At 40.8% G+C, this 25,760-nt stretch overlaps 1 long non-coding RNA gene across 1 annotated transcript; it reads right to left on the bottom strand.

Moving 5' to 3' along the window:
* Positions 1-614: 614 nt before the first annotated feature.
* On the bottom strand, positions 615-6,718 carry LOC109550139 (uncharacterized). The gene is made up of 2 exons (XR_002176522.3): positions 2,136-6,718; positions 615-1,201 (listed from the first exon to the last, which is right to left on the bottom strand). It is a non-coding gene; the product is annotated as an uncharacterized lncRNA (long non-coding RNA).
* Between the last annotated feature and the right edge of the window lie 19,042 nt (positions 6,719-25,760).

The raw sequence follows: 25,760 nt of genomic DNA, 5'->3' as shown, positions 1-25,760 counted from the left end.
AAAAAAAGTGGCAACACTGACCTTCAGACAGAAAGTGTCCACAGCTTTGGGTCAGATTAACATCTTCAACATCTTTAAGACATAATTGTTTTACAGTGGGATGGTCAGACTCAGCTGAGTTTGAATCCTGATTCTGCCAGTGCTACATGGGTGATCTCGGGCAGGCTACTTAGATTCTCTGAACCTGAATTTCCTCAACTGGGGTAACAGTTTTATTCACCACACAGGGTTCTTATAAAAAAGTAAAAGCAGGGATGCGTGTAAAGCACCTATCAGGTCCTCAGGAGAGGTCAGTACCTCTCCTAACATGTCATAGAATTATGACTCTTGGAGGCCTAATTCAAGCTACCCATCATGACCCCCAATCTACAGCGATAATTCTCTTACTCTTACTCCAGCTTCCATTTGTATAGAGTAAAAACCAAACTCCTTGGACCTGTGTAAATTTCACATGCGCCTTGGACTTACAGCTAATTGAGTTTAAAATGACCGCATGGAGGCTGCAGCCACTAGGACCATTAGCCCTTCCCCTTATTCTCTCCCCTGTCAATTCCCCACTGGGGTCTCCCCCCCAGATATTCTCTCCAGAAGGGGCTTTCATTTAGTCAATATAATACATTTTTACCACCTTTAATAACCAGAATTTGAGAGTAAAGATATCCAGTGGGGGCCAAAGCTTTTGATTTCCATAGGCTTAGATCAAGCTGTAGAAAAGATCAGAATTTTTTACGGTCTGAGAGGAGTCTATTCTCAGAGTGTTGATCCCACTGTGACTGCATCTGCCCACATCACCCTGTCAATAAATCTTTTAGTGCAGACACTGCTGCCAAGGAACAGGGAACTGCTGGAGACGACCTGACAAGCGGCAGCCTTGATCCTGGAAACGTTGACCATGAACACCTTCTGTCGAATGTGCAGAATCGCTTTCGCTCCTTGATTCATATACAAGCAGATTCATGGGACTCAATGCAGACCCAAGGGATAGGGCGGTGAGTTGCATGCTTGATGTGCCCTCCAGTAGATTCTCATGCCCACTAGAGTTTGGTATTTACCATCCAGATGAGGATAACAGTGGCTTTCCAGGAGCGTCAAGTGCTGGCCATCAACAAGCCTCAAATTCGTGGAAAGATGCTATGGCTCAAATTGAGGAAGGTTAGAGGGGCCGGTGAGGTCATGTTTGGTATAGTGGGATGACAGGTACCTAAGGGCAAAACATGACAAGAGGTCAGAATCATGCTGAGTAGACACAGCTGAGGAAACAAAGGGTCAGAGCAAGCAGTAGGGAGCCAGCTAAGAGTAAGAAAAATATACTGCCATTTCCAGAGACGTCATGGGTCCTGTGAGGATTCTCCAAGGTGCTTGCCCGGGCTCGTGGAGGAGAAGAAAGCAAGATATCAGATGTCTAATCAGATAAGACTAAGATCATCTTTGGCATTTGTTCACAAAATTCTCCAAACAGTCCTGAATCCCAGTGTCCAGCTCCCATCTGTCATTTAGCTCTGATCATGGGACGTTAAACAGCAGCCACGGGTCACATCGGTGCAAGGAACAGAGGCGTACATCAGACAGTGTCCTGCACATTGTGGATATTAATCCTGACAGAAAAGTCTCTTGCATTGTATGGATTAGTCAATGTAAATTCATTAACTACTTGTCATGACTGTAATATAATCTGGCCTGACCGTAAAGACTCGACAGCACCGTGTTAATCAGATCTACGCAGAAAACAACGCATTTCTGTTTAGACTCAGCCACTGCTCTTTTTGCCAGATCACGGGCCGGTGCTTTCAGGAGGAGAAAAGGGTGCTCCTGTGCACATCCCCGGGAGGGGCCCTCCTGTCTGCCCACGAGCATCACAAGCCGTGACGATTTGAAGGCACCTTCCACTTCCACCAACCTCTCATCCTCCGTGTAATGGAGGGCCGTCAATCTCCAGCCCCATCAGTGAGAAGTTCACAGATAATAAAGCAGAATGTATTCCGTGGGGTTGGACATTTTCTCCCAGGATGAGTCATTACCAGGTTTTAATCACGCTCATTAGCCAGCCATTAGAGTCCGGGCCAGGTTTTCACCGCCAGAAATGAGAGCAGAGAATGACTGTGGTGGGGCTGCACCCTACCTAGTGAAATACTCACCATCTGTTCCCAGTTGTAACTCTCTGTAGGAAGCATCTTGGTTTATGGCTACAGCAGTCTTAGATCCCCAGCACTGAATCTCCTTATTTCTCCAGATTGAGCCAGGCCTGAGCCTGTCAGAACTTGAAACAGTAAGAATGTGACATTCACTAAACTCAGAGGCAAGCCAGCACCAACTTACCAATCAGGAACTTTCCGTTTCAGCAGAAATATGCATTTTAGTTTCTATAACTTGGTACATGAAGGATCCATCCAGAACGTGGCTTTGAAAAAAATGAGCGTGATGGATATTACAATGAACCTGTTGTGGTTTTTTTTTTCCTGTTCTGGAAGCAACTGCCGCTGAATAAACCAACACGTGCCTTATAAGTGCAGAGAGAGTGAATTTTTAAGATTTCTAACATCTTACTGTCTGTACGCCATTCTCTGCCGCTCCCCAGTTGTACTTTGTCTCTGATTGGACTATTCTATATTATCTTTATACAAATCTATGTTTTCTTTGAGTAGAAAACCTGAGAGAGGGCTTCATATCCTGTAGGTGTTTTATAAAGTTTTGTTGAATGATGGAATAGCACAGATGTATTTTCTTAGCTACGAATTATGAATACGAAGTGATTTCATTTATTTCCAGCCTAAGAGTTTTTCTTTTTGTGCTTAGGTCTAGTGCCCCAAAACATCCTGCCTGAATGTTACCTTACCTTACCTATTACAGTACCTTAGCCTTTTCATTTCATAACTTGTGCATTTAGAATTTCGTCTGTACTGTAGAATAGCAAAATTAATTAAGGTTTTCACTGTCCTTCTTTGTTGTAGCAGCTATAAAATCTCTCCTTCCTACTTTTGCCTCTTCCTTAGACTCAGATCCTCGTCCACGTTAATTTCAGTTGTAAGTTCTCCTATCTTTTCTCCTTGCTCCTCATTTAATCCCCTGTAGTGTGCAAGGCAGTAAGATGGAGCAGGTGGGTAAGCCCTTGACCTCTAACTTGATGGTCTCCCTTTCCAGTGTGGGAAGTCCAGGCAGGTGGTGAAACAGAGCATCCCAACAGCACAGTGTCCAGGAGGGTCCAGGAAAGAGTTTGTATATTCCTGCGGGTAAACAGGTGGAGTTTGCTAATGGGAAATAAAGGAAAAGCCACAGGAAAGTAGACCCCCTGAGTGGAAAGCAGCCACAAGAATCAGGAATAGGACACTCCAGCGAAACTAGAACATAGCCACAGTTCCAAAAGAACGTGGTATTAAAGTAAGACCTAGTCGTCGGAACTGGGCATTTGGCCTCTGGAGTGAGGTAACCAGAAGCAAACCTCATACCCAGAGCCAGTGTGTTCTCTGAACATCAGGTTTGAGCTGTTAGCTACCTCCTGACCTAGGACAGGAAGTCAAGAGCTCAAGTAGGTTGTGGACAAATGGTCCCAGCAGGGGGAAGAACCTAGCTGTGAAGACTCCAAAACTAGTTTTCTTTCTTTAAGAACAAGCTGCATTCCAGAAACGATATGCCAAGAGGTAAATGTTGCAGAAGGAGCCACACTGAAACTCTCCATATGGCACGATTGCTGTGCGTTCAGTGGGGTCACTTACTGACTCAGAAGTACCCCCATTTCTACTTTTGGCCAAGAATTACCTCTCTGAAAATTAAGACATGTTCTTACCAAGAACCAGTTTTTTCCATATATACTCTTTTTCCAGTGCCTGTGAATTAGTAGACAGTATGATTGGTGCAAAGTGTTTCTTTTGTTATAAAGATGGTGCTATAATTCATTTTCAAGGGAAAACTTTTAGTTCTCCATTAGGAAGAAGGACAAAGAATTTTTTAAGCAGGAGAAGGGATAGTCAAAGCCCTAATCCCTACACCTTTTACTCTACCCCAGACTCAGCATCCTAATAGGACTAAGAGAAGCAAGAGGTTGGGATAGTGACTGGGGCATGGCAGACAAGGAGTATAATGAGGCAGGGTGTGCTGGCAACTCCAGATGGCACCTTTACAAATACGGTGTGGATGTTCATTGCAGCACTGTTTACAATAGCCAGGACATGGAAGCAACCTAAGTGTCCATCGACAGATGAATGGATAAAGGAGATGTGGCACATATATACAATGGAATATTACTCAGCCATAAAAAGGAATGAAGCTGAGTTATCTGTAATGAGGTGGATGGACTTAGAGTCTGTCCTACAGAGTGAAGTAAGTCAGAAAGAGAAAAACAAATACCGTATGCTAACACACATATATGGAATCTAAAAAAACAGTACTGATGAACCTAGTGGCAGGGCAGGAATAAAGACGCAGATGTAGAGAACAGAACTGAGGACACAGGGAGGGCAGGGGAAGCTGGGACAAAGTGAGAGAGTACCATTGACATATACACACTCCCAAATGTAAAATGGATGGCTAGTGGGAAGCAGCCGCATAGCACAGGGAGATCAACTCAATGCTTTGTGACCACCTAGAGGGGTGGGATAGGGAGGGTGGGAGGGAGGCTCAAGAGGGAGGGGATATGGGGATATATGTATACATACGGCTGGTTCACTTTGTTGTACAGAAGAAACTAACACACCATTGTAAAGCAATTATACTCCAAGAAAGATATTTTAAAAATATATATGGTGTGGGGAGCTCTTGAATCAGACAGTGGTGGAATCCTGTCACTGCACTCACTAAAGGATTAATGAATTAATGGATGTAATGCATTCAGAACAAAACCAGATCATGATAAGCCTGAAGTCATTGTTATGATCATTACTGTGATTCTTGTATTAAAATTATATTCTCCATGGTTCCTTTGTTTGGCAGGAAGGTGTTGTGGCACCAGGGAAAGAGGTAAGCTTTTTGATATTAGTTCTTCTGGTATTAGCAGGACTTTCGGCAGAATCTTGGATTATTTTGGAAGCTGTTGAAGGTATTGGGGAGAAGGCTGTGGGAAATTATCCAATTTAGGTATTGAATTCTATAAGTGATGTATTTTTTTTATTTACTGAAGTTTCATTCATATTAGTAATAGAGTCACAGTGTTATAGAATGTCGAGACCCTTCCTTTTGCTCGTAAGGAAACCAAGGCACAGAGGCAAAGCACCTTGGTTGTTCTTTATATTTTCTAACTCTGCTGAAAACCTCTGACTTCTCGCTCTGTGCCTCCATTCTCCTCTCGACTTCTTTGATCATCTTTACAGTCGTTGCTGGGAACTCTTTCTCAGGTAGATTGCCTGTCTCCACTTCACTTAGTTCTTTCTCTGGGGTTTCATCTTGTTCCTTCATCTGGAACATGTTCCTGTGCCACCTCATTTTGTCTGAGTTGCTATTTGTATTTTCATCTCTGTGGTAGGTTAGTTACGTTTCTCGACCTTGGAGAAGTGGTCCTCGGTAGGAGGCGTCCTGTGCATCGTAGCAGTGCACTCCCCTCTCATCACCCAAGCTGTGTGCTCTAGGGATTCCTCCTAAGAGGGCTGGATGGGTCCTTCTCTTATGGCAAGCTACGTGGTTGGTCTTGTTGGCTTGGTTGGCCCCTAGTTTGGTTGGTCGTCACGTCCTGCCTTGTGCGGAGGCTGCTGGCTGCTGCAGTGGTGCCTGGTCACAAGGTGGCTGGTAGCTGGATCCTGGGGGCCCCGGGGCTAGTGCTCGCTCACTGGTGGGCAGACTTAGGGTCCCGAAGACTCTGGGGCTGCTGCCCACCCACTGGCAGGTGAAACCAGGTCCTGGGGTTAGTACCGGACGACTGGCAGGCAGAGCCGGTTCCCGGAGTCTGGCCGCAGGGCCCAGGGATCCCAGAGCTGGTGTCAGATCACTGCCAGGTGTGGGGCGGGAGGGTTCATGTCACAGTTGGCTATGGGGCCCGGGGTGTCCCGAAGGTCGTGTTGGCCTGCCAGTGGGTAGGGCCAGGGCCCAGCTGGTCCCAGGGTAGCTCTGGCCTGGGTTGCGGATCTTATTTTTCTTGTTTCTGGAGTCTGTCCCCCTGGTGAGTGAGGCTGGCCTAGAGGCTTGTGCAGGCTTCCTGGTGGGAGGGGCGGGTGTCCGCCCACTGGTGGGTGGAGCTGGGTCTTGGCTCTCTGGTGGGCTGGGCCCACGTTAGGGGCGAGTCCAGAGGCAGCTGTGGGCTCTTTAGTTTTTAGCCTGTTTGCTGGTGGGTGGGGCTATGTCCTCACCCACTTAAGTGTTTGGCCTGAGGCGTCTCAGCTCTGGCGCCTGCAGGGTGTTCGGTGGTGGTGCTAGGCCTTGGTGTCTAGGAGCCAAGATGCCAGCCACCAGCGGCAGCAGTGTTCACGCAGGTGAACGGTCCCCAACATGTCTGACACCAGTGCCTACGCCCCCAGGGCGAGCCACAGCCGCCGCCGCCTCTCCAGGAGGCTCTCCAAGACCAGCAGGTAGGTCTGACTCAGGCTCCTATCGAATTACTGCTTTTACCCTGGTCCCGGTGCGTGTGAGATTTTGCGCGAGTCCTTTAAGGGTGAAGACCGTTTCCCCCAGTCCTGTCGGGCTCCCAAAATTAAACCCCACTGACCTTCACAGCCAAAGGGTCTGGGGGCTTGTGGGAAGTACCTCCTTGGGCTTGTGCAGCAAGTAGAGACAGAGGTAAAACGAGAGCCCAGGTCTTCCAGCTCCTGCTCTGAGCCCTCTTCTCAACTGTTTTGTAAGGTGTGCAGGCCTGTGAGGACAGGCCCTGGGGGGCAGCTTTTCTGAAGGGCCCAGCACAGCCCTGGGCAAAGAGAAATGCTACGTCAGACCTTGCCGGTCGATCAGATGTTTGACTAGGGCCTCTGCAATGATGCCTGCTCATTTTCCTTCCACTCAAACACCAGCCCCGGCTGCTCAAGACGCCTCCTCATTTCAGCTGTGTGGCTTCCCTTACCGCTCAATCCTTGCCTGTTGAAAACCTGGTCTCCCTTTCTGTGACTGCTTTCCTACAAGCTTGTCGTTCACCTTCACTTTGTTTCTGGTGCCTCGGCGGTATCAGGTGGTGGCTAAGAGCTTGGACTGTACAATCAAGCCAGCCTAGACTCAGCTCACACTTTAGCTCTGAGACGTCAGGCAAGTTATCTAACTGCTGTCAGTCTTGGTTCCTTCATCTGTAAAGTGGAGGTGATAATGTCTGTGTGTTTATGGGGTGGGGGAGGGTGAGAATTACATTAGACGATGTTTTTTTTTTTAACATCTTTATTGGAGTATAATCGCTTTACAATGGTGTGTTAGTTTCTGCTTTATAGCAAAGTGAATCAGCTATACATATACATATGTCCCCATATCTCTTCCCTCTTGCATCTCCCTCCCTCCCACCCTCCCTATCCCACCCCTCTAGGTGGTCACAAAGCACCGAGCTGATCTCCCTGTGCTATGTGGCTGCTTCCCACTAGCTATCTATTGTATATTTGGTAGTGTATATATTAGATGATGTTTTAAATTGGATTAAGTTAGGTGAAGTATGAGGAATGTCTGGCTCATGCAAAGTGCTCAAAATCTGACGTCTGTTAATTATAATGTTCGTCCATATTAGAGGTGGGGGCAGTAGCTGGCAGGATTCAGTGCCCAAAAGCTATATTTAAAGATGTCCCGCTCTTTTTCTAATTCTGTTTCCTGATACCTAGTATTCCATGTTGCCAGTCATTTTTTCTCAAATCATCTTGAGCTCAGAGATAGGAATTCAATACTGTCCTTCATTTATTACACATTTGCCAAGCACCTGCTCTGTCAATCAAGGGGCTAGACAGCAGACCCCCTGCCTCCAGCCCTGCTTCCTTTGCAAAGTTGGGTTTGCTGGATTGAGGGTAGTTCACAGATTCTATGATCCAAGGGTCCTAGGAGTGAGATATGACATTTGTCAGTTGTATGGGAGGGAGTTTGTCAGAAGGTCTCCCCTGAAGACACCACAGGCTCCCTTGTCTCCCTCTGGAGGGAATCTCAGTCCAAACAACAATGTACTTACACATCCTTAAATACAGAGACCTCCATGCTCATAGCAAGAGTGAGGGAGGGGGGCTTTTCAGTGGCAAGAAGAGGAAAGCCCTCCGATCGCTGACCCTGCATTGCCATGAGAGCACCCCATCCTTCCATGGGCCATCTATGGAAAAACCACTTGAGAGTCACTCCCATTCTCAGACCCTGGGGCTGGGGCCTCCGTTGGCTGCAGAGCCCAGTGTCATGACACCCCTAATCAGAATAGTAAAGAAACATCACTTAGAAGACATCACCAAACCCAGGAAATGAAGCACTCACTAAAAATAGTGACTTTTACCCTTTTTGTAATTCCACGTTTCCAGGTGAATCACATGAGCTGCCTGAGAACAGGGATTCCCCCTTGCAAAGCCCTGCATTGCTTTTACATCCACGGTGCCTCACACAGTACCAGGTGTAGTAGGCATTCGTAAATAGTTGTTAAGCAAATGATTCCCAGGTGTCTAGAGGTGATCTTCCAACACTGAAGAGCTTATATGCTGGATACCACTGGGCACACCTTACGCAAATTAACCTCTCCACCCTTCAGTATTCTCATGAGTAAAATTGGCATGATACTAGGAATAAGACTTATTGTCACGTGTTATGAGTTAAGTAACTTGGCCAAGGTCACATGGCTAACAAATGATTGGGCCATCATTTGGGCCAATCCAGATCTTGGGTCTGGGGGCTAAGCTAACAAGGCCGTAGAGCCATCTTAATGGAGGAGTGGGTCTGGGCCTGCTGCCCTCATAGGTGCTCATGTCTCCTGACCCCCACAGGACGGGCTCTGATAAAATAACATTTAAATGGCTTTTTTTTTTTTGCCAACTTGATAGAGTAGGAATGTGACCAAATTGCAAGCCTGAGGGAGGAAGTTAGTGCCAGCCTCTGCCATGTGGCAGTCCTATGGGAAACTCTGGATGTGAAGTACTCCAGACCTCTTCCCTCTTCTCCCAAGCGCACTTCCCTTACCCTTATCACAGACACAAGTCATGAACTAGACTAAGCTCCGCCAGGACAAGGGTTAAATCTATCTCATCCATCCTATAACTTCCTTGCCCAGAACAGTACCTGACAATAGCAGGGGCTAAAAACAAATTTGTTGAATGAATGAATGGTGAGATTACTGTGTGATGGGTAAGGATTTTTTAAAAACAAAGAGCATCGAGTGTAACTGTTCAGGGAGAAAAAGCCAGTAGACATAGTTTTCTTTTCTTGGGACTCAAGTTTTGAATCAAATCCCAGAACGCAGATTCCAGAAGACATGACAAAAATAATTATCTTTAAAACTCACATTGTGTAGTGTGACTTTTCCTTGGAAATATTCAGTACACAATTTTGAGGATACCGGTTGGGAGGGAAGATTTTTTTTTCCCCCTAATAAAATAGTACAGACCACTTCAATCATCTCTGGGAAAGGGATGTTTGTTCTTCCCTCAGCCCGTCTTTCACTGAGCTCTGCCTGCCTCGTGAGGAACTATGGGAAAGAACGGATGTGTCTGCTTCTTTCCTTTCCTCTAATAAAGTTTGTCATTTACTGAAAACTAAAATGCTGTCCTCTTCCCTGCATGATTCATACCTATCCTCTCCAAGTTTGGACCTCTGAGCCACTGGCGAGGGATGGAGCCCCATTGCCTTCCCTCCCACCGGAGCCTGCTCCGTGCTTGTGTCAGCCTGGGCCAACATATTAGCCAAAGGGGAAAGATCTGTGTTTCTTTGCCCCTTACCAGGACTTCTGGGTTGTTTTCTGGCTCTCTGCAGATAGGAAAAGCTTAGATCAAAGTTGGCCTTTCTCTTCTTTGGGGAATCTAGGGAAATATAGAGCATGCCACAGCTAGCTGTCTTGGATGAGGGGGCCATCCCAGTCCGCATGAAAGGACATGAAGAGATGGCTGTTCGGTCTTCTTGCTGAAGCAAGAAGCTTGCTGAAGCAGCATCCATGATATGTTGACGGCACATAAGTGCCACAGGGACAGGGATCCTTATCTGTTGAGTTTACTGATGTAGCCTAAGTCCCTGTACGTGTGCCTGGTACCTAGTAGGTGCTCAACAAATACATTTTGAAAGGATGAATAACTCTGGATAGTTTTTCGAAAAACACATCATTTTTCCTCTCCTGGAATGTCTTTCCTGCCTGGAATACCCCTCCCTCTTCTACCCTTCCTAAGGCAAAGTCCCATTTTTATTTCATGGGCAGCACAGTGTGACCTCCTCTGGGGCATTTTTCAGCACTCTCCACCCCAGGTGTAGGTATTACTGCCTCTTCCGAGCCCTCAAAGCACTTGATGCATTTCACTTTTCTTAGGGAAATGGGCAGGTGAAGTTGCAATTATGTAGTTACATATTTTTGTCCTCCAAAAAGGTTTTTTCGATTAGACACCCCATTTGTTCATTTCTTTGTCCTAGCATCTACTAAAACTATTACCAGTCATTCTAGCATGGTGACTAAATGCTGCCTCTGGAGCCAGAAAACCTTGGTTTGAACTCCAGCTCTGCTATTTGCCAACCATGCAGACCTGGCCAATTACTCACTTCGTGCTTTTGTTTTCTTTTTTTTGTAAAATGGTAATATTAACAGTATTTGTCTCCTAGGAGTTGTGAGGGCTTTAATGAATTAATACGTGTAAAGCACTTAGAACTCTGCTTTTTGAAAATTAAGCACTCAATAGTCACTTTTATTTTTTATTTTTTTAGAGTGGTACTTATAGTTAGTATCTTTTTTTTAATTTATTTTTGTCTGCGTTGGGTCTTCGTTGCTGCATGCAGGCTTTCTCTAGTTGCAGCGAGCGGGAGCTACTCTTTGTTGTGGTGGGCAGGCTTCTCATTGCAGTGGCTTCTCTTGTTGCAGAGCACAGGATCTAGGTGCGCGGGCTTCCGTAGTTATGGCATGCGGGCTCTAGAGCGCAGGCTCAGTAGTTGTGGCACACGGGCTTAGTTGCTCAGTGGCATGTGGGATCTTCCTGGGCCAGGGCTCGAACCCATGTCACCTGTGTTGGCAGGTGGATTCTTAACCATTGCGCCACCAGGGAAGTCCCTAGTATCCATTTTTAATTTCTTTTTAACAATGTACTTGTCTTTTGGTTGTTTCCTGTTCAAGTAATCTTTTACCAGCAGTAACCTTTGATTTTTGTTTGGGAACTCATCTCACCCTAAATCCTAAATCTCAGTCTCTGTAGTTTTCTCAGAGCTACATTCTCTCCTCCTTTCCCCAATGCAGTGGACTTGTGAATCAGGTCTGGCCAGTCATTTCCCTGGTTCCATGATTGGGTCAGAGATGGATACCTGACCTCATCACAGAGAGGAAAGTAGTGTGAAGCTTTTGTTGGGATTCCTGGGATGGAGGAGATTGCCCTCTCCACACTGCATTGAATCTGGCAGGATCTGAGTCGCTACTCCAGCTTTCTCATCTCCAGAAGGGTAGGGATTATCTGAAAGCATCAGGAAGAAGAAGAGCTGGACCAAGAGACAGAGAGAGGAAAGCTGGATCTTTGATGACATTGTTTGAGCCCCAATCAATCTAGGCCAGGAGCCAGCAACACTCTTGGACATTTCCTTTTATGAGCCCTATTCCCATGCTGATGGCTGCATAACAACTGCTCCTCAATTTAGTGGCTTGGACAGTGGCAAACTGCATTTTGCTTATGAATCTTCAATTTGGGGAGGGTTCAGCAGAGATATCTCAGATCTCTTCCATTAGGTGTCAAAGGTGGTGGCCTGTGGGCTGGGGGCTGGGACCATCTGAGGGCTTCGTGGTTGATGCTGGCAGTCAGCAAGGGGATGGGGAATCAGCTCCTCTCTTTATGGGTCTCCTCCCGTGGATTTTCCTCATGAGCTAGTCTGGGCTTCCTCCCATCATGGTGGCAGCTTTTCCCCCGAATGAGCATCCCACTCTCACCCCCAATAAAAGAGAGAAGGAGGCAAAAACTGCATCCTTTTAATGGAAAGTCACTCGGCACTGATTCTGCCATCTTGATTGGTTGGAGCACTCACAAACCAACTTAGGTTCAAGAGGAGGGGAAGGGCAATATTCTGGAAGAGCATGTGGGACTGGAAATATATAGCTGTGGCCATTTCTGGAAAATGTTATGTGTCACAGACCTTTCTGATAAAGTTTGTTGTTCTCCCCTTTAATCAAGCCACAACTTTTATCATCTTTTGTTCTGCTCCAAATTTGTTTAGGAAGAAAAAAATCTTGGATTGTAGGGAAACCTAACAACAGTGGCATCTGAATAGATTTATTCAACTAATTAGCTTTGCCAGTCAAGGCAGGCTCACTCTGTAAGCCTTAAGCAACATGGCACCCGAGGTATATTTGTGCAAGCATTCTTAGCCTCTAAGGCACTTTCATACCTATGAAACATCTTGGCCCATCCAATAAGGGGGGGCAGGTATTGTTAATTTTGACTTACCTGACCCTGTTTAACGATTAGCAGGGCTTGATAGAGAGAAAATCATAGTACTATGTAATAGACTGTAATGAGTTTAATAGAAGTCCTAAGTAAAATTGCTATAGGCTCATATACATTTGGGGAAAGTTGGGATGAAACAAAGCCAAACAAGGGTTTCTTTTTAATTTTCGGGCTAGGACTTTCAAAGTCCTTAATGTGTCATTCACCACCGTAGACTGCAGAGCACAGACTATTCTGAGCTAATTGGACCCTGGAACATTTTCTTCTAAGACCCTCTTGCTCAATTCTGGTGCTCCTAGGAACACAGTTTGAGAAATGATGGCATTCCTAAGGTCTTGGAGGCAACTATCAACTTTTTGTATTATTTTTCCTACTTGCTTTTTTTTTAAAATGCTTTTTTTATGTTATTATTTTCTCCAGCCTATTAAATTTCATAGTTTTCATATAAACACTCCACAAATGGTGTCCATATGAGAATGACATCTTCTGATTTATTTGGGGGAGTAACTGCTATCTTCCTGGGTGGGATAATGTCTTTCATCTGTAGTATGTGAGACTCTATGGTACGTGGTAACATTGACATGCCACTGAGCAAGATAAGTCTTTCTGCCACCAAGAGAAGTGCCTTTTCCCAGTTCGGAGGGGCTCTAATTCTTTTTGACAGTCTCGTGGGTGCGCTGTGTCTGGTATATATTTCCTAGCTCTGGAAACTGGATCTAATCCTTCTAACCAGGACTTCCTTTTAAAGGCAACCCTATGAGCCAACAAACAAATAGTGGATGTTCACTTTTCTTTCATAACAGTGTTGCTTTGCTAATATTCATTTGTTGTGTTTCTTTAGTTGTCGTTTGCTTGGCACTCGGCCCGTTTGTGATTGGTTCTTCTAAGCAGAAAGGGGAGTAGAACAATCCTAGAAATGTTGGCTTCCTCTCAACTTTTTTCATTTCACAATGAAGTTCCCTGGTACTTGCTGCCCCATGAGCGTTCTTATCAGGCAACTCCTGTATGGTTTCACGTGGTATTTGGTACCTATTGTCAAATATTTACAGGCTTCCAGCACTCAATGTGTGACATGGAACAGATCCCCCATTGGATTGAGCATCTACCCAGCAATTTAGAGTTCTTCTGTTGTGGGTTTCTGATGGAGAGAATATCACAAACAGCAGGAAGAAATCTTATCCACCAGATGCCACAGAAGTGTTACTCTGTTCCAGATCTCTCTCTCTTTAAGAGAAAATTCAGCCCCATAATACAGAGTTCGTTAGATCTAAGAGATTGTGATTCTTATTTAGATCTTGTAGGCGATGATAAGAGAAAAGGGCAAGGAAATAGACAACGGGCAGAGAGAGAGGGCTGATATTTGAGCCCAGCATCGCTCAAAGTATTTTCCAATTAATATCCATTCTGCAGAATTGTCATCAGTGGAAAAAGAGAGAGATTGTTTAGTCAGATGAATTCAGGAGAACTGCCATTAAGAACAGTTTTTAGTGTAGGACTCAGGGAAGCCCTTAATACATTAATGTGTTTATGGATCTCCACAAGGAGGTAGTCCAAAAGGACAATGCTCTAGACATTTCACATGAATTAATTTCTTTTAATCCTCACACTTCCATGAAATAGGTAATATCATTACCCTCATTTTACAAATGCGAAAGGTGAGGCGCAAAGTTAAGACATTTCTTGCCCAGAGTCACTCGACAAACAGGTAGTGGAATTAGAAATTAAACCCAGGTCATCTGACTCCAGAGCTATTGCCCTGACCCACCATACCATACAGATTTGATAAATATTGAGGAAAGTGTGAATGCACCATGGGAGTTATTTCAGGGAAATGAAAGGTCATTGCCTTTCAAGTGGTTTTACAGCATGTTTCAAGGAGAGAATCTGATGGAAAGGTATTTGTGCCTTTTCATGTGATCATCATACACCTGATTCTTTCTAATGGCACCAGCTTCTCCCACTCGCATCATGTCCTTAAGCGTGCAGTGAATGGTCTGTGTGAATCATGGCATTGTGTCTGGTGGCTCCTTCTTGACCTTGGAAAACTAATATTCAGGCTTTGCTCTTGCTTAAGATGTTCTTAAATTATACCAAAATTTCATGTGTCTTTTAAAAGCTAACAGAATTTATTTGTTAAAGCAGCCTTAGGTTTGCAGAAAAATTAAGCAAAAAGTACTTACAATTCCCACACACCCCCTTCTCCCCACTCCCATAACCAGTTTTTCCCATCATTAACATCTTGCATTGCTGTCGTACATTTGTTAGAATTGATGAACTGATATTGATATATTATTATTAATTAAAGGCCATAATTTACATTAGGGTTCACTTTTTGTGTTCTGTGGGTTTTGACAAATATGTAATGTCATGCATCCATTACATGTGCTATTACAGTATCACGCAGAAGAGTTTCATTGCCCTAAAAATCTCCTGTGCTCAAATGATTAATCCCTCTCTCTCCCTAGATCCAAACCCCTGGCAACTGCCTTTTCCAGAATGTCATATAATTGGAATCTATAGTATGTAGCCTTTGCAGATTGTCGTCTTTCACTTAGCAATGTAAATTTAAGATTCCTTCCAGTCTTTCTCAGCATGATAGTTCTTTTTTTTATTATTACTGAATAATATTTCATTATATGGACGTACCACAGTTTATTGATCCATTCACCTTTTGAAGGACATCTTGGTGCCTCCAAGTTTTGTCAATTATTAGTATAGCTGCTATAAGCACCCATGGCCAGGTTTTTCTGCAGATGTACCTTTTCAACTCATTTGGATAAATAACTAGGAATGTGATTACTGGATCACATAGGAAGAGCGTATTTAGCTTTATAAGAAACTGCCAGACTACCTTCCAAAGTGACTGTACTGTGTTGCATATCCAGCAGCAATGAACGAGAGTTCCTGTTGCTCCACATCCTTGCCAGTATTTGATGTTGTCAGAGTTTCAGATTTTAACTCTTCTAATAGGTGTGTAGTAACATCTCATTGTTTTAATATGCAAGACATATGATGTTGAACATGACATATGATGTTGAACATCTTTCATGTGCTTATTTGCCATCTGCATATTTTCTGTGCTGAGATCTGCTCAGATCTTTTACCCATTTTTAAATCGGGCTGCTTTCTTCTTGAGTTTTAAGAGTTTTTTGTATATTTTGGATACAAGTCCTTTATCAGATATGTGTTTTGAAAATATTTTCTCCCAGTCTGTGACTTGCCTTTTCATTCTCTTAATAGTTTCCCTCATAGAGGAGAGTTTTAAAAATTGTAATGAAGTCTGACTTATCAGTTTTTCTTTCATGGATCATGGTTTTGCTGTCTTTAAAAAGTCATTGACAAACCCAAGGTTTGTTGCTTATGTTAGTTTCATGTGTACAGCTGTAATGGTATTTTGTTGTGGCTTAAATTTGCATTTCCTTTGTGAATAAAGATGTTGAGCACCTTTTTTGTGTACTCAGCCACTTGTATGTCTTCCCTTTTTCAAGTTACTGTTCAAATCATTTTTTAATTTTGAATTGGGTTGTTTATATTTTGAGTTGTATACGTTCTTTACACATTGTGGATGCACATTCTTTGTCAGATATATATTTTGTAAATATTTTCTCATCTGTGACTTGCCTGTTTTCTTAATGTTGTCTTCTGACAAGCGGTGTTATGAATTTGGTGAAATCTAAAAAAAAAAAGTCATTGACAGCCCATGGTCACCTAGATTTCTCCTATATTATCTTATAGGAGTCTTACATTTTTGTATTCTACATTTAGGTCTGTGATATATTTTGAGTTAATTTTTGTGAAAGATGTAACATCTATGTCTAGATTAATCTTTTTTCTGTGTGAATATCCATTTGTTCCAGCATCACTTGTTTAAAAAGCCTACTTTTTGCATTGAATTGCCTTTGTTTCTTTGTCAATGATCGGTTGACTATATTTGTGTGGATCTATTCCTGGGCTCTCAACTCTGCTGCATTGATCTGCCCATTATTTCACCAACACCACACTGTTTGATAATTGCAGCCTTATAGCAAGGCTTGAAATTGGGTGGTATGCATGTTTCAAATATCTTCTTCTTCGACATTGTGTAGGCTATTCTGGTCTATTGCCTTTCCATATCAATTTTAGAAACAGTTTGTAGATATCCACAAAATAACTTGTGGAGATTTTGATTAGGATTGCTTTGAATCTAATATCAAGTTGGCAGCTCTACAATATTGAGACTTCTTATCCATGAACATAGAATATCTCTCCATTCATATTTAGATTTTTTATGATTTCTTTCATCAATGTTTTATAATTTTTTTCACATATTTTTATGTTTATTATTTCTGTGTGTGTGTGTGCACATGTGTGTGTGTGTGTGTGTGTGTGTATGTAGTATATGTTTTGTTAGATTTATACCTAAGTATTTCTCTCTTTTTTTGGTGCCAATGTAAATGATAGTGTGTTTATAAATTAAAATTTCAATTCCAGTTTTTCATTGTTGGTATATGGGAAAGCAATTGACTTTTAATATTAACCTTGTATTTTGTAACCTTGCTATAATTACTTGTTAGTTCCAGGAGTTTTTTGGTAAATTCTTTGCAATTTTCTACATAAACCATAATGTCAGCTGCAAGCAAAGTATTATTTCTTCCTTCCCAATTGTATACCTTTTATTTCCTTTCCTTTCCTTGTCTCATTGCATTAGCTAGGAATTCCAGAATAATGTTGAATAGGGTTGGGTAGAGGAGACATCCTTACCTTGTTTCTGATATTATGAGGAAAGCTTCTAGCTTCTCACCATTAAATATGATATTAGCTGTAGGTTTTCTGTGATGTGTAGTTGTGGAAGTTCCCTTCCATTCCTATTTAGCTGAGAGGTTTTATCATGAATGGTGTTGAATTTTGTCAAACACTTTTTCTACATCTATTGATATGATCATCTGATTTTTCTTCTTTAGCCTGTTGATGTGATGGATTACAGTAATTGATTTTTGAACATTGAAGTAGCCTTGCTTAACTGGGATAAATCTCACTTGGTTATGCTGTATAGTTCTTTTTATACATTATTGGGTTTAATTTGCTAATATTTGGTGACGTTTTTTGCGTCTATGTTTTATGAGATTTTATTTTTCTGTAGTTTTTGTTCTTTTAGAATGTCTTTGCCTGGTTTTGGCATTAGGATGATGCTGTTCTCATGAAAAGCAATAGGAAACTTTCCCTCTAATTTTATATTTCTGGATAAGATTGTAGATAAATGGCACAAATTCTTCCTTAAGGGTTTGGTAGAATTCACCCCGTGAAACCGTTTGGGCTTCACCAGTGAAATCATTTTGGCATCACTAGTGAAGCCATTTAGGCCAGGTGCTTTCTGTTTTAGAAGGTTATTTATTTATTTATTTATTTATTTATTTATTTATACCACAACCACCCATTTCACCCACCCCTAACTCTGGCAACCACTAATCTGTTCTTTCTATCTATGAGTGCAGTTTTTTGTTTTTGTTTTTTAGATTCCACATGTAAGTGAGATCATACAGTATTTGCCTTTCTCTTTCTTACTAATTTTACTTAGCATAATGCCCTCAAAGTCCATCAGTGTTGTTGTAAATGGCAGACTATCCTTTTTTATGGCAAAAAAAAATATACCTATGAATATATATCACATTTCCTTTATACATTTGTATATATGCATTTCCTTTATGCACTTATATATAATATATATGTGAACATTTATCACATTTCCATTAAGCATTCAGCTGTGTATGAACCCTTGGTTTGCTTAGCTTGTTTCCATGTCTTGGCTATTGTAAATAATGCGGCAATAAACATAAGGTGCAGATATCTTTTTGAGACAGTGATTTCATTTCCTTCAGACAAATACCCAGAAGTGGAATACCCAGAACTACCATACTAGATTGTATGGTAGTTCTATTTTTAATTTTTTGAGGAAACTCCATACTGTTTTCCATAGTGGCTACACCAATTTACCTTCCCACCAAGAGTGCACAAGGGTTTCTTTTTCTCCATATCCTTGCCAACACTTGTTATTTCTTCTCCTTTGGATAATAGCCATTCTTACAGATTTGATGTGATATCTCTTTGTGTTTTTAATTCACATTTCCCATTATTCATTGTTCTAATTTCTTTAGTAGATATAAGCCTATTCAGGTTACTTATTTCTCTTGGTGTGAGTTTTGGTAACTTGTATAATTCAAGGAATTGGTACATTTCATCTTAATTATCAAATCTGTGGGCATAGAGGTGTTAATAATATTCTTTTATTATCCTCTTAATGTCCATAGGGTTAGTAGTGTTGGCTCCTCTTTTGTTTCTAATATGAATAACTTGGGTCTCCTCTCCTTTCTTCTTGGTTATTGTGGCTAAATGTTTGTTAATTTTATTGACACTTACAATGAACCAGCTTTTGTTTTCATTAATTTTCTCTACTGATTTCCTTATTTCAATTTCATTGATTTCTGTTCTAACTTTTATTTTTTCTTCTCATCTTATTTGGATCTAATTTGCTCTTCTTTTTCTAGTTTCCTAAGGTGGAAGCTTTGGTTATTGATTTGGATCTTTCTTCCTTTCTAACATGTCCATTCAATGCTATAAGTTTCCCTCCAAGCACTGCTTTTGCTGCATCCCACACATTTTGATAAGTTGCATTTTCATTTTCATTTGGTTCAAGATATTTTAAAATTTCAATTGGCACTTCTCTTTGGTCCACGTGTTATTTAGAAGTATGTTGTTCAGTTTTCAAGTACTCAGAGATTTTCCAGCACTATGTTATTGATTTCTAGTTTTATTCCATTGTGGTCTGAGAGACTACTTTCTATGATTTCTATTCTTTTAAATATGTGAGGCTATGCTTTATGGCCCAGATGTGGTTTGTCTTGGTAAATGTTCCATGTGGGCTTTAGAAAAATATGTTCTGCCATTGTTGAATGAAATATTCTATAAATGTCAAGTAGATTCAGTTGATTGATGGTGCTGTTATGTTCAGCTGTATCCATATATAGTGGATCATTAGATCTGTCAATTACTGTTAGAGGGTCATTGAAATCTCCAACTATAGTAGTGAATTTGTCTAGTTCTCCTTGTAGGTCTATTAGGTTTTGTCACATGCATTTTGACACTCTACTGTTACACATTAAGGATTTTTATGTCTTTGTAGAGAATTGACCCCTTTATAATTATGTAATACCCCTATTTATCCCTGATAATTTTCCTTGATCTGAAGTCTGCTTTGTCTCAAATTAATATAGCTACTCCAACTTTGATTAGCTTTAGCATAGTATGTCTTTCTCCATCCCTTTACCATCAATATATCAGTATTTTCCTATTTAAAGTGGGTCTCTTGTAGACAATGTATAGTTGGTACTTGTTGCTTTTTGTTGTTGTTGTTGCTGTTGTCAGCTCTCACAGTCTATCTTTTAATTGGTATATTTAGACCATTCACATTTAAAGTGACTATTGATATCATTGGCTTAATATCCACTGTATTTGTATCTATTTTCAATCCAGTACTCTTATTCTTTGTTTCTTTTCTTTCACTCTTTTTCTATATTCTGTGCTTTTAATTGAACAGTTTACATGATTCCATTTTCTCTCCTCTCTTAACAAATCAGTTATAATTTTTTTGTTAATTAGTGGTTTCACTATAGTTTTCAGTATAAATTCACAAGTTATCCAAGTCCACTTTCAAATAACACTTTACTACTTCATGGTTAGTGCAGGTATTTTATAACAGAGTTTTCCCATTTCCTCCCTTACATTCCTTATAATATTGTTGTCTTTCATTTCACTTATCTAAATGACAGTCACTGAAAACATTGTTGCTATTATTATTCTGAACAAGTTGCCATCTGTTAGACCAATTAAAAATAAGAGAAACTAATTTTACTCTCATTTATTCATTCTCTAGCACTTTTCCCATCTATTATTTGCTTGTTTGTTTGTTTATTCATTTTTATTACAGTTTATTTACAGTATTTTATTAGTTTTGATATATCACTTTAAATATTTCACTCCACTCTTTTCTTGCTTGCATGATTTCTGTAATTTGTAATCTTATTCCTCTATATGTAAAGTGCCCCCACCCTCTGGCTCCTTGCAAGATTTTCCCCTTTTTAAAAATTTTCTGAAGTTTGAATATAATATGCCTAGGGTTAGGTTTCTTAGTGTATACCGTTTTTCACAGTCTCTAAGTTTTCTGGACCTGAAGTTTGTTGTCTGTCATTAATTTTGGAAATTTCTCAGCCATTATTACTTCAAATATTTCTTTGGCTTCTTTTCCACTCACTTTTCCCTCTGGTATTCCCATTGTGCACATGTTACATCTTCTGTAATTGTCCCACAGTACTTTTATATTCTATTATTTTTAACTTTCTTTCATTTTTCTCTCTACTTTCAGTTTGGAAAATTTCTGTGGATATATCTTCAAGGTCACTGATTCTTCTCTCAGCTGTGCCCAGTCTACAGATGAGCCCTTCCAAGACATTCTTAATTTTTGTTACAGTGTTTTTGAATTCTCACATTTCCTTTTGATTCTTTCCTATGGTTTCCATCTTTCTGTTTATATTACCCATTTGCTCTGTAGTCCACCTATTCCATTAGAACCTTAGCATGTTAATCAAAGGCATTTTAAATTTCTAGTCAAAGGTATTTCAGAAATTTCTAATTTCTGCCATAGGTGAGCCTGGTTCCAATGCCTGCTTTGCCTCTTAAAATTGTGCTTTTGCCTCTTAGCATGCCTTGTAATATTTTGTTTAAAATTAGATGTGATGTATTGGGTTAAAGAGACTGAGGTAGATATGCCTGTACTGTGAGTTTATCTGGCTAGAATTTAGGCTGCATTTGCTGCTTGCTGTGGCTCTAGGTATCAGAGGCTAATTTTTCCTCTCTTATTTTTGTTTTTGCCTCCCCTGGTCTCTCTGGGTTTCCCTAGAGGCTTCTTAAATAAACTCCAAGGCTTGAAGTTCATTTCCCTGTAAAGCACTGTTAACAATACAGGAGTCTGATAGATGTGGTGGAAAATGTGGGAGCAGTGGAAGCATCCTATAGGCCCGTAATTAGTTCTCATTGTTTTAGACTGTGATCTGAACTGTGACATTCAGAAGAGCTTCTCAGCTTTTTTCTCCCTTAGATGAGACAGGAAGTGTAGAGCGTGATGTACATGGACATTTCCCTTCTTCTCGATGAAGGCTAGAAGGGCCTAGAGTTGGGTATTTTCCTTCCTCCAGGTCAGTTAGTCTCCGGTAAAACCCAAGTCATTAGGCTCTGATCAAACGTTTCTTTTCTTATACAAATTTATTTATTTATTTAGCTGTATAACTGACAGACAATATTACGTTAGTTTCAGGTGTACAACATGATGATTTACTATTTGTGTATATTGTGAAACGATCACCACACTAAGTCTAGTTCACATCCATCACCATACATAGTGGTTTCTATGTACCACCATTCATAGGGGTACATAAAAGGGTTTCTTTTGAGGGAAGTCCTTTATTAAGCAGGATGGAATATTCTAGGAGTATTTCAAAATGGTTATTTCCTTACTTCTCTTGCCCTCCTCCCCACCAGAAACACAAAGGGATGTGTCTCCAGCATACATCCTGAGAACCTAGTGGAGCTCCTGGAGGTGAAAGCTCACAAAAGTGCGTGGTCCGTCCCCCCACCTCTCCTCAAGACTTTGTCTCTCAGACTAGTCCACATGGAGCTTCTGGAAATTTTTTCAGTTACACTTTAAGTGTTCCTACCAGCACTGGCTTCAGCGGCAGCCTCTGTTCCTGGTCTTCTGCTCCAAGTATCCACCTCTGTATCCACCTCTCTCTCTAGCTTTCAGGGCAGTGATTTATCCTATACGTCAATTCTCTGATGACCCAAGAAGAATTGTTGATTTTCACTCTAGTAGCTTTTTTATTGTTGTGAGGTTGAAAGTGACAACTTCCAAGTTCTTTACATGTCGTATCAGAAACTAGAAGTCAATTTCATGTGCTTTTGAGGAGAAACACTTCCCACACTCCATCTGCAGTCTCTTTGGATTATTTTTCCTGCTTCTGCACCTTCTCTTCTACTAGAAATTCTCTTCCCACCTGTAAATAATGATAAACATTTTACTGCTCATTTGTTCCTCCACCAATGCACAGTGGATTCTCTTCACAGAAAACATTTGTAGTACTTATTCCCATACCATCCATCTGACCCAAACTTTTGTTTTCCTTTGACTTTTTCTGATCATTTGTGACCCGATCTTTCCAGACAGACATATAAAAGGCTTAAGGTGAACTAAAACAACCTGAGAGTCGATATAATTCCTTTCTCCCTAAGGGTCTCCTGAGACCTTGCAGGGTGAATTCAGAGACAAGAGAATTCATGAATTCTGACCATAAAGGGCATGTCCTCCCTACCTCTCAATCTCAAGCTTCCAGCCACCCATAGGGTGACTTTGTAAGAATAAGAAAAAGGCAATCTTCCCTTAAGAACTCTACTTCTAGTTCTCATTCGTTAGCATAGTAATTTTGTGAGAGCGAGTTACTTTACTACGATCTGAAAGGAAATGTTGTAAAACAGGCACATCTAAGATGCTTACCCTGTGAATGGAGCCCTCCTGGATATGCATGCACAATCCGTACATCCAGATTGGGCGGCCCTGCCTCTGATTGCTTAAGACATTTAAAAGGGATTCTCAATCAGGACCATAAAAAAGCAGACCTCTGAATCCCTCTTATTAAATTTAAAAGCTAACATTTTATTTCTTTAAATGTTCTCTTTTTATGCTCAGTTAAATCTCTTCTCTGTTCATTTCACTATTATCTGTTCTTCAAAACCCAGCCTAAGTCCTACCTTCTCTAAGACAGTTTCAATAACTGCTGCAAACCTCACTGATCTCCCACATCTCTTAAAATCTACACCACTGATCTGCCTCATAGAGTCCATTATATATTGCCATGTCTTGTTCACTGTTATCTCAGAAATGTTAACTTTTCCACCTAAGGAGGTTGGGATGCCCTGAGCACAGAAACAACACTTTTACATTGTTTTATGTCCCCCATTGCCTTTATCTGGGGGCACTGAGTGGTCTTTTTGTAAACACATACTGGTTAGATGATAGTATCATTAGAAGACAAATGAACTGTAGGTTCTCCTAAACTTTTGTTGCCTCAGCCTTTGATGGTTGACTCCCTGGGTCTCAGCTATAATTAATCCTCTCCATTTTTTATAACTTTACACCTGGATAAAGACGTAAGACGAATCTGAACAAAGAACAATACCCTAGATTGAGAGTGTGAATGAAATAATCATAAAAATGGAAAAGTGAGCAAAAGGGGATCCATATACATTTTTAGTGAATTTTGGTGGTTTTCTTTTTTGTCTGTTTATTTTTTATTGGACTGTAAATGATTTACACTGTTAGTTTCTGCTATAGAGTTCTGTCCACTTTTTTAGACTTTTCCTATATAGGTTATTACAGAGTATTGAGTAGAGTTCCCTGTGCTATATAGTAGGTCCTTATTAGTTATCTATTTTATATATACTGGTGTGTATATGTCAATCCCAATTTATCCCTCCCCCCAACCCTTCCCCCACTGGTAACCATAGTTTGTTTTCTACATCTGTGACTCTATTTCTGTTTTGTAAATAAGTTCATGTGTACCATTTTTTTTTTAGATTCCACATGTATATGGTATCATATGATATTTGTTTTTCTCTGTCTGACTTACTTCACTCAGTATGAAAATCACTAAGTCCATCCATGTTTCTGCAAATGGCATTATTTTGTTCTTTTTTATGGTTAATATTCCATTGTATATATGCACCACATCTTCTTTACCCATTCCACCATCAATGGACATTTAGGTTGCTTCCATGTCCTGGCTATTGTAAATAGTGTTGCAATGAACATTGGGGTACAAGTATCTTTTCAAATTATGGTTTTATCCAGATATATGCCCAGGATTGGATTGCTGGATCATATGGTAACTCTATTTTTAGTTTTTAAGAAACCTCCATACTGTTCTCGATAGTGTCTGTACCAATTTACATTCCCACCAACAGTGTAGGAGGGTTCCCTTTTCTCCACACCTTCTCCAGCATTTATTGTTTGTAGATTTATTGATGATGGCCATTCTGACTGTTGTGAAATGATACCGCCTTGTACATTTTATTTGCATTTCTCTGATAATTAGTGATGCTGAGTATCCTTTCATGTGCCTCTTGGCCATCTGTATGTCTTCTTTGGAGTAATGTCTATCTAGATTTCCTGCACAGTTTTTGATAGGTTTTTGGGGTTTTTTGATATTGAGTTGCATAAGCTGCTTGTATATTTTGGAGATTAATCCCTTGTCAGTTGCTTCATTTGCAATGTTTTCTCCATTCTGTGGGTTGTCTTTTGGTTTTGTTTACTGTTTCTTTTGCTGTGCCATACCTTTTATGTTTCATTAGGTCCTATTTGTTTATTTTTGCTTTTATTTTCATTACTCTAGGAGGTGAATCAAAAAAGATCTTGCTGCAATTTATGTCAAAGAGTGTTCTGTTTATATTTTCCTCTAAGAGTTTTATAGTATCCAGCCTTACATTTAGGTCTTTAATCCATTTTGAGTTAATTTTTATGTATGGTTTTAGGGAAGTGTTCCAATTTCATTAACTTACATGTAGCTGTCCAGTTTTCCCAGCATCACTTATTGAAGAGACTGTCTTTTCTCCATTGTATATTCTTGCCTCCTTTGTCATAGATTAGTTGACCGTAGGTGCATAGGTGCATCTCTGGACTTTCTATCCTGTTCCACTGATCTCTATTTCTGTTTTTGTGCCAGTACCATAATGTTTTGCTCACTGTAGCTCCGTTTTTCCTTAAGATTCCTGCAGCTCCGTTTTTCTTAAGATTGCTTTGGCTATTCGGGGTCTTTTGGGTTTCCATACAAATTGTAAAATTTTTTGTTCTAATTCTGTGAAAAATGTCATTGGTAATTTGATGGGGATTGCATTGAATCTGTAGATTGCTTTGGATAGTATAGTCATTTTAACAATATTGATTCTTCCAATTCAAGTACATAGTGTATCTCTCCATCTGTTTGTGTCATCTTTGATTTTTTCCTCAGTATCTTATAGTTTTCTGAATACAGGTCTTTCACCTCCTTATGTAGATTTATTCCAAGGTATACTATTCTTTTTGATGCAGTGGTAAATGGGATTGTTTCCTTAATTTCTCTTTCTGATCTTTTGTTGTTAGTGTTTAGGAATGCACAAGATGTCTGTGTATTAATTTTGTATCCTGCAACTTTACCAAATTCATTGATGAGCTCCAGCATC

Source organism: Tursiops truncatus, chromosome 16 (assembly GCF_011762595.2).
Source record: "Tursiops truncatus isolate mTurTru1 chromosome 16, mTurTru1.mat.Y, whole genome shotgun sequence".
Classification (NCBI taxonomy): domain Eukaryota; kingdom Metazoa; phylum Chordata; class Mammalia; order Artiodactyla; family Delphinidae; genus Tursiops; species Tursiops truncatus.
Note: the sequence above shows the minus strand (reverse complement) of the source record. Positions and strands in the feature narration are given on the sequence as shown.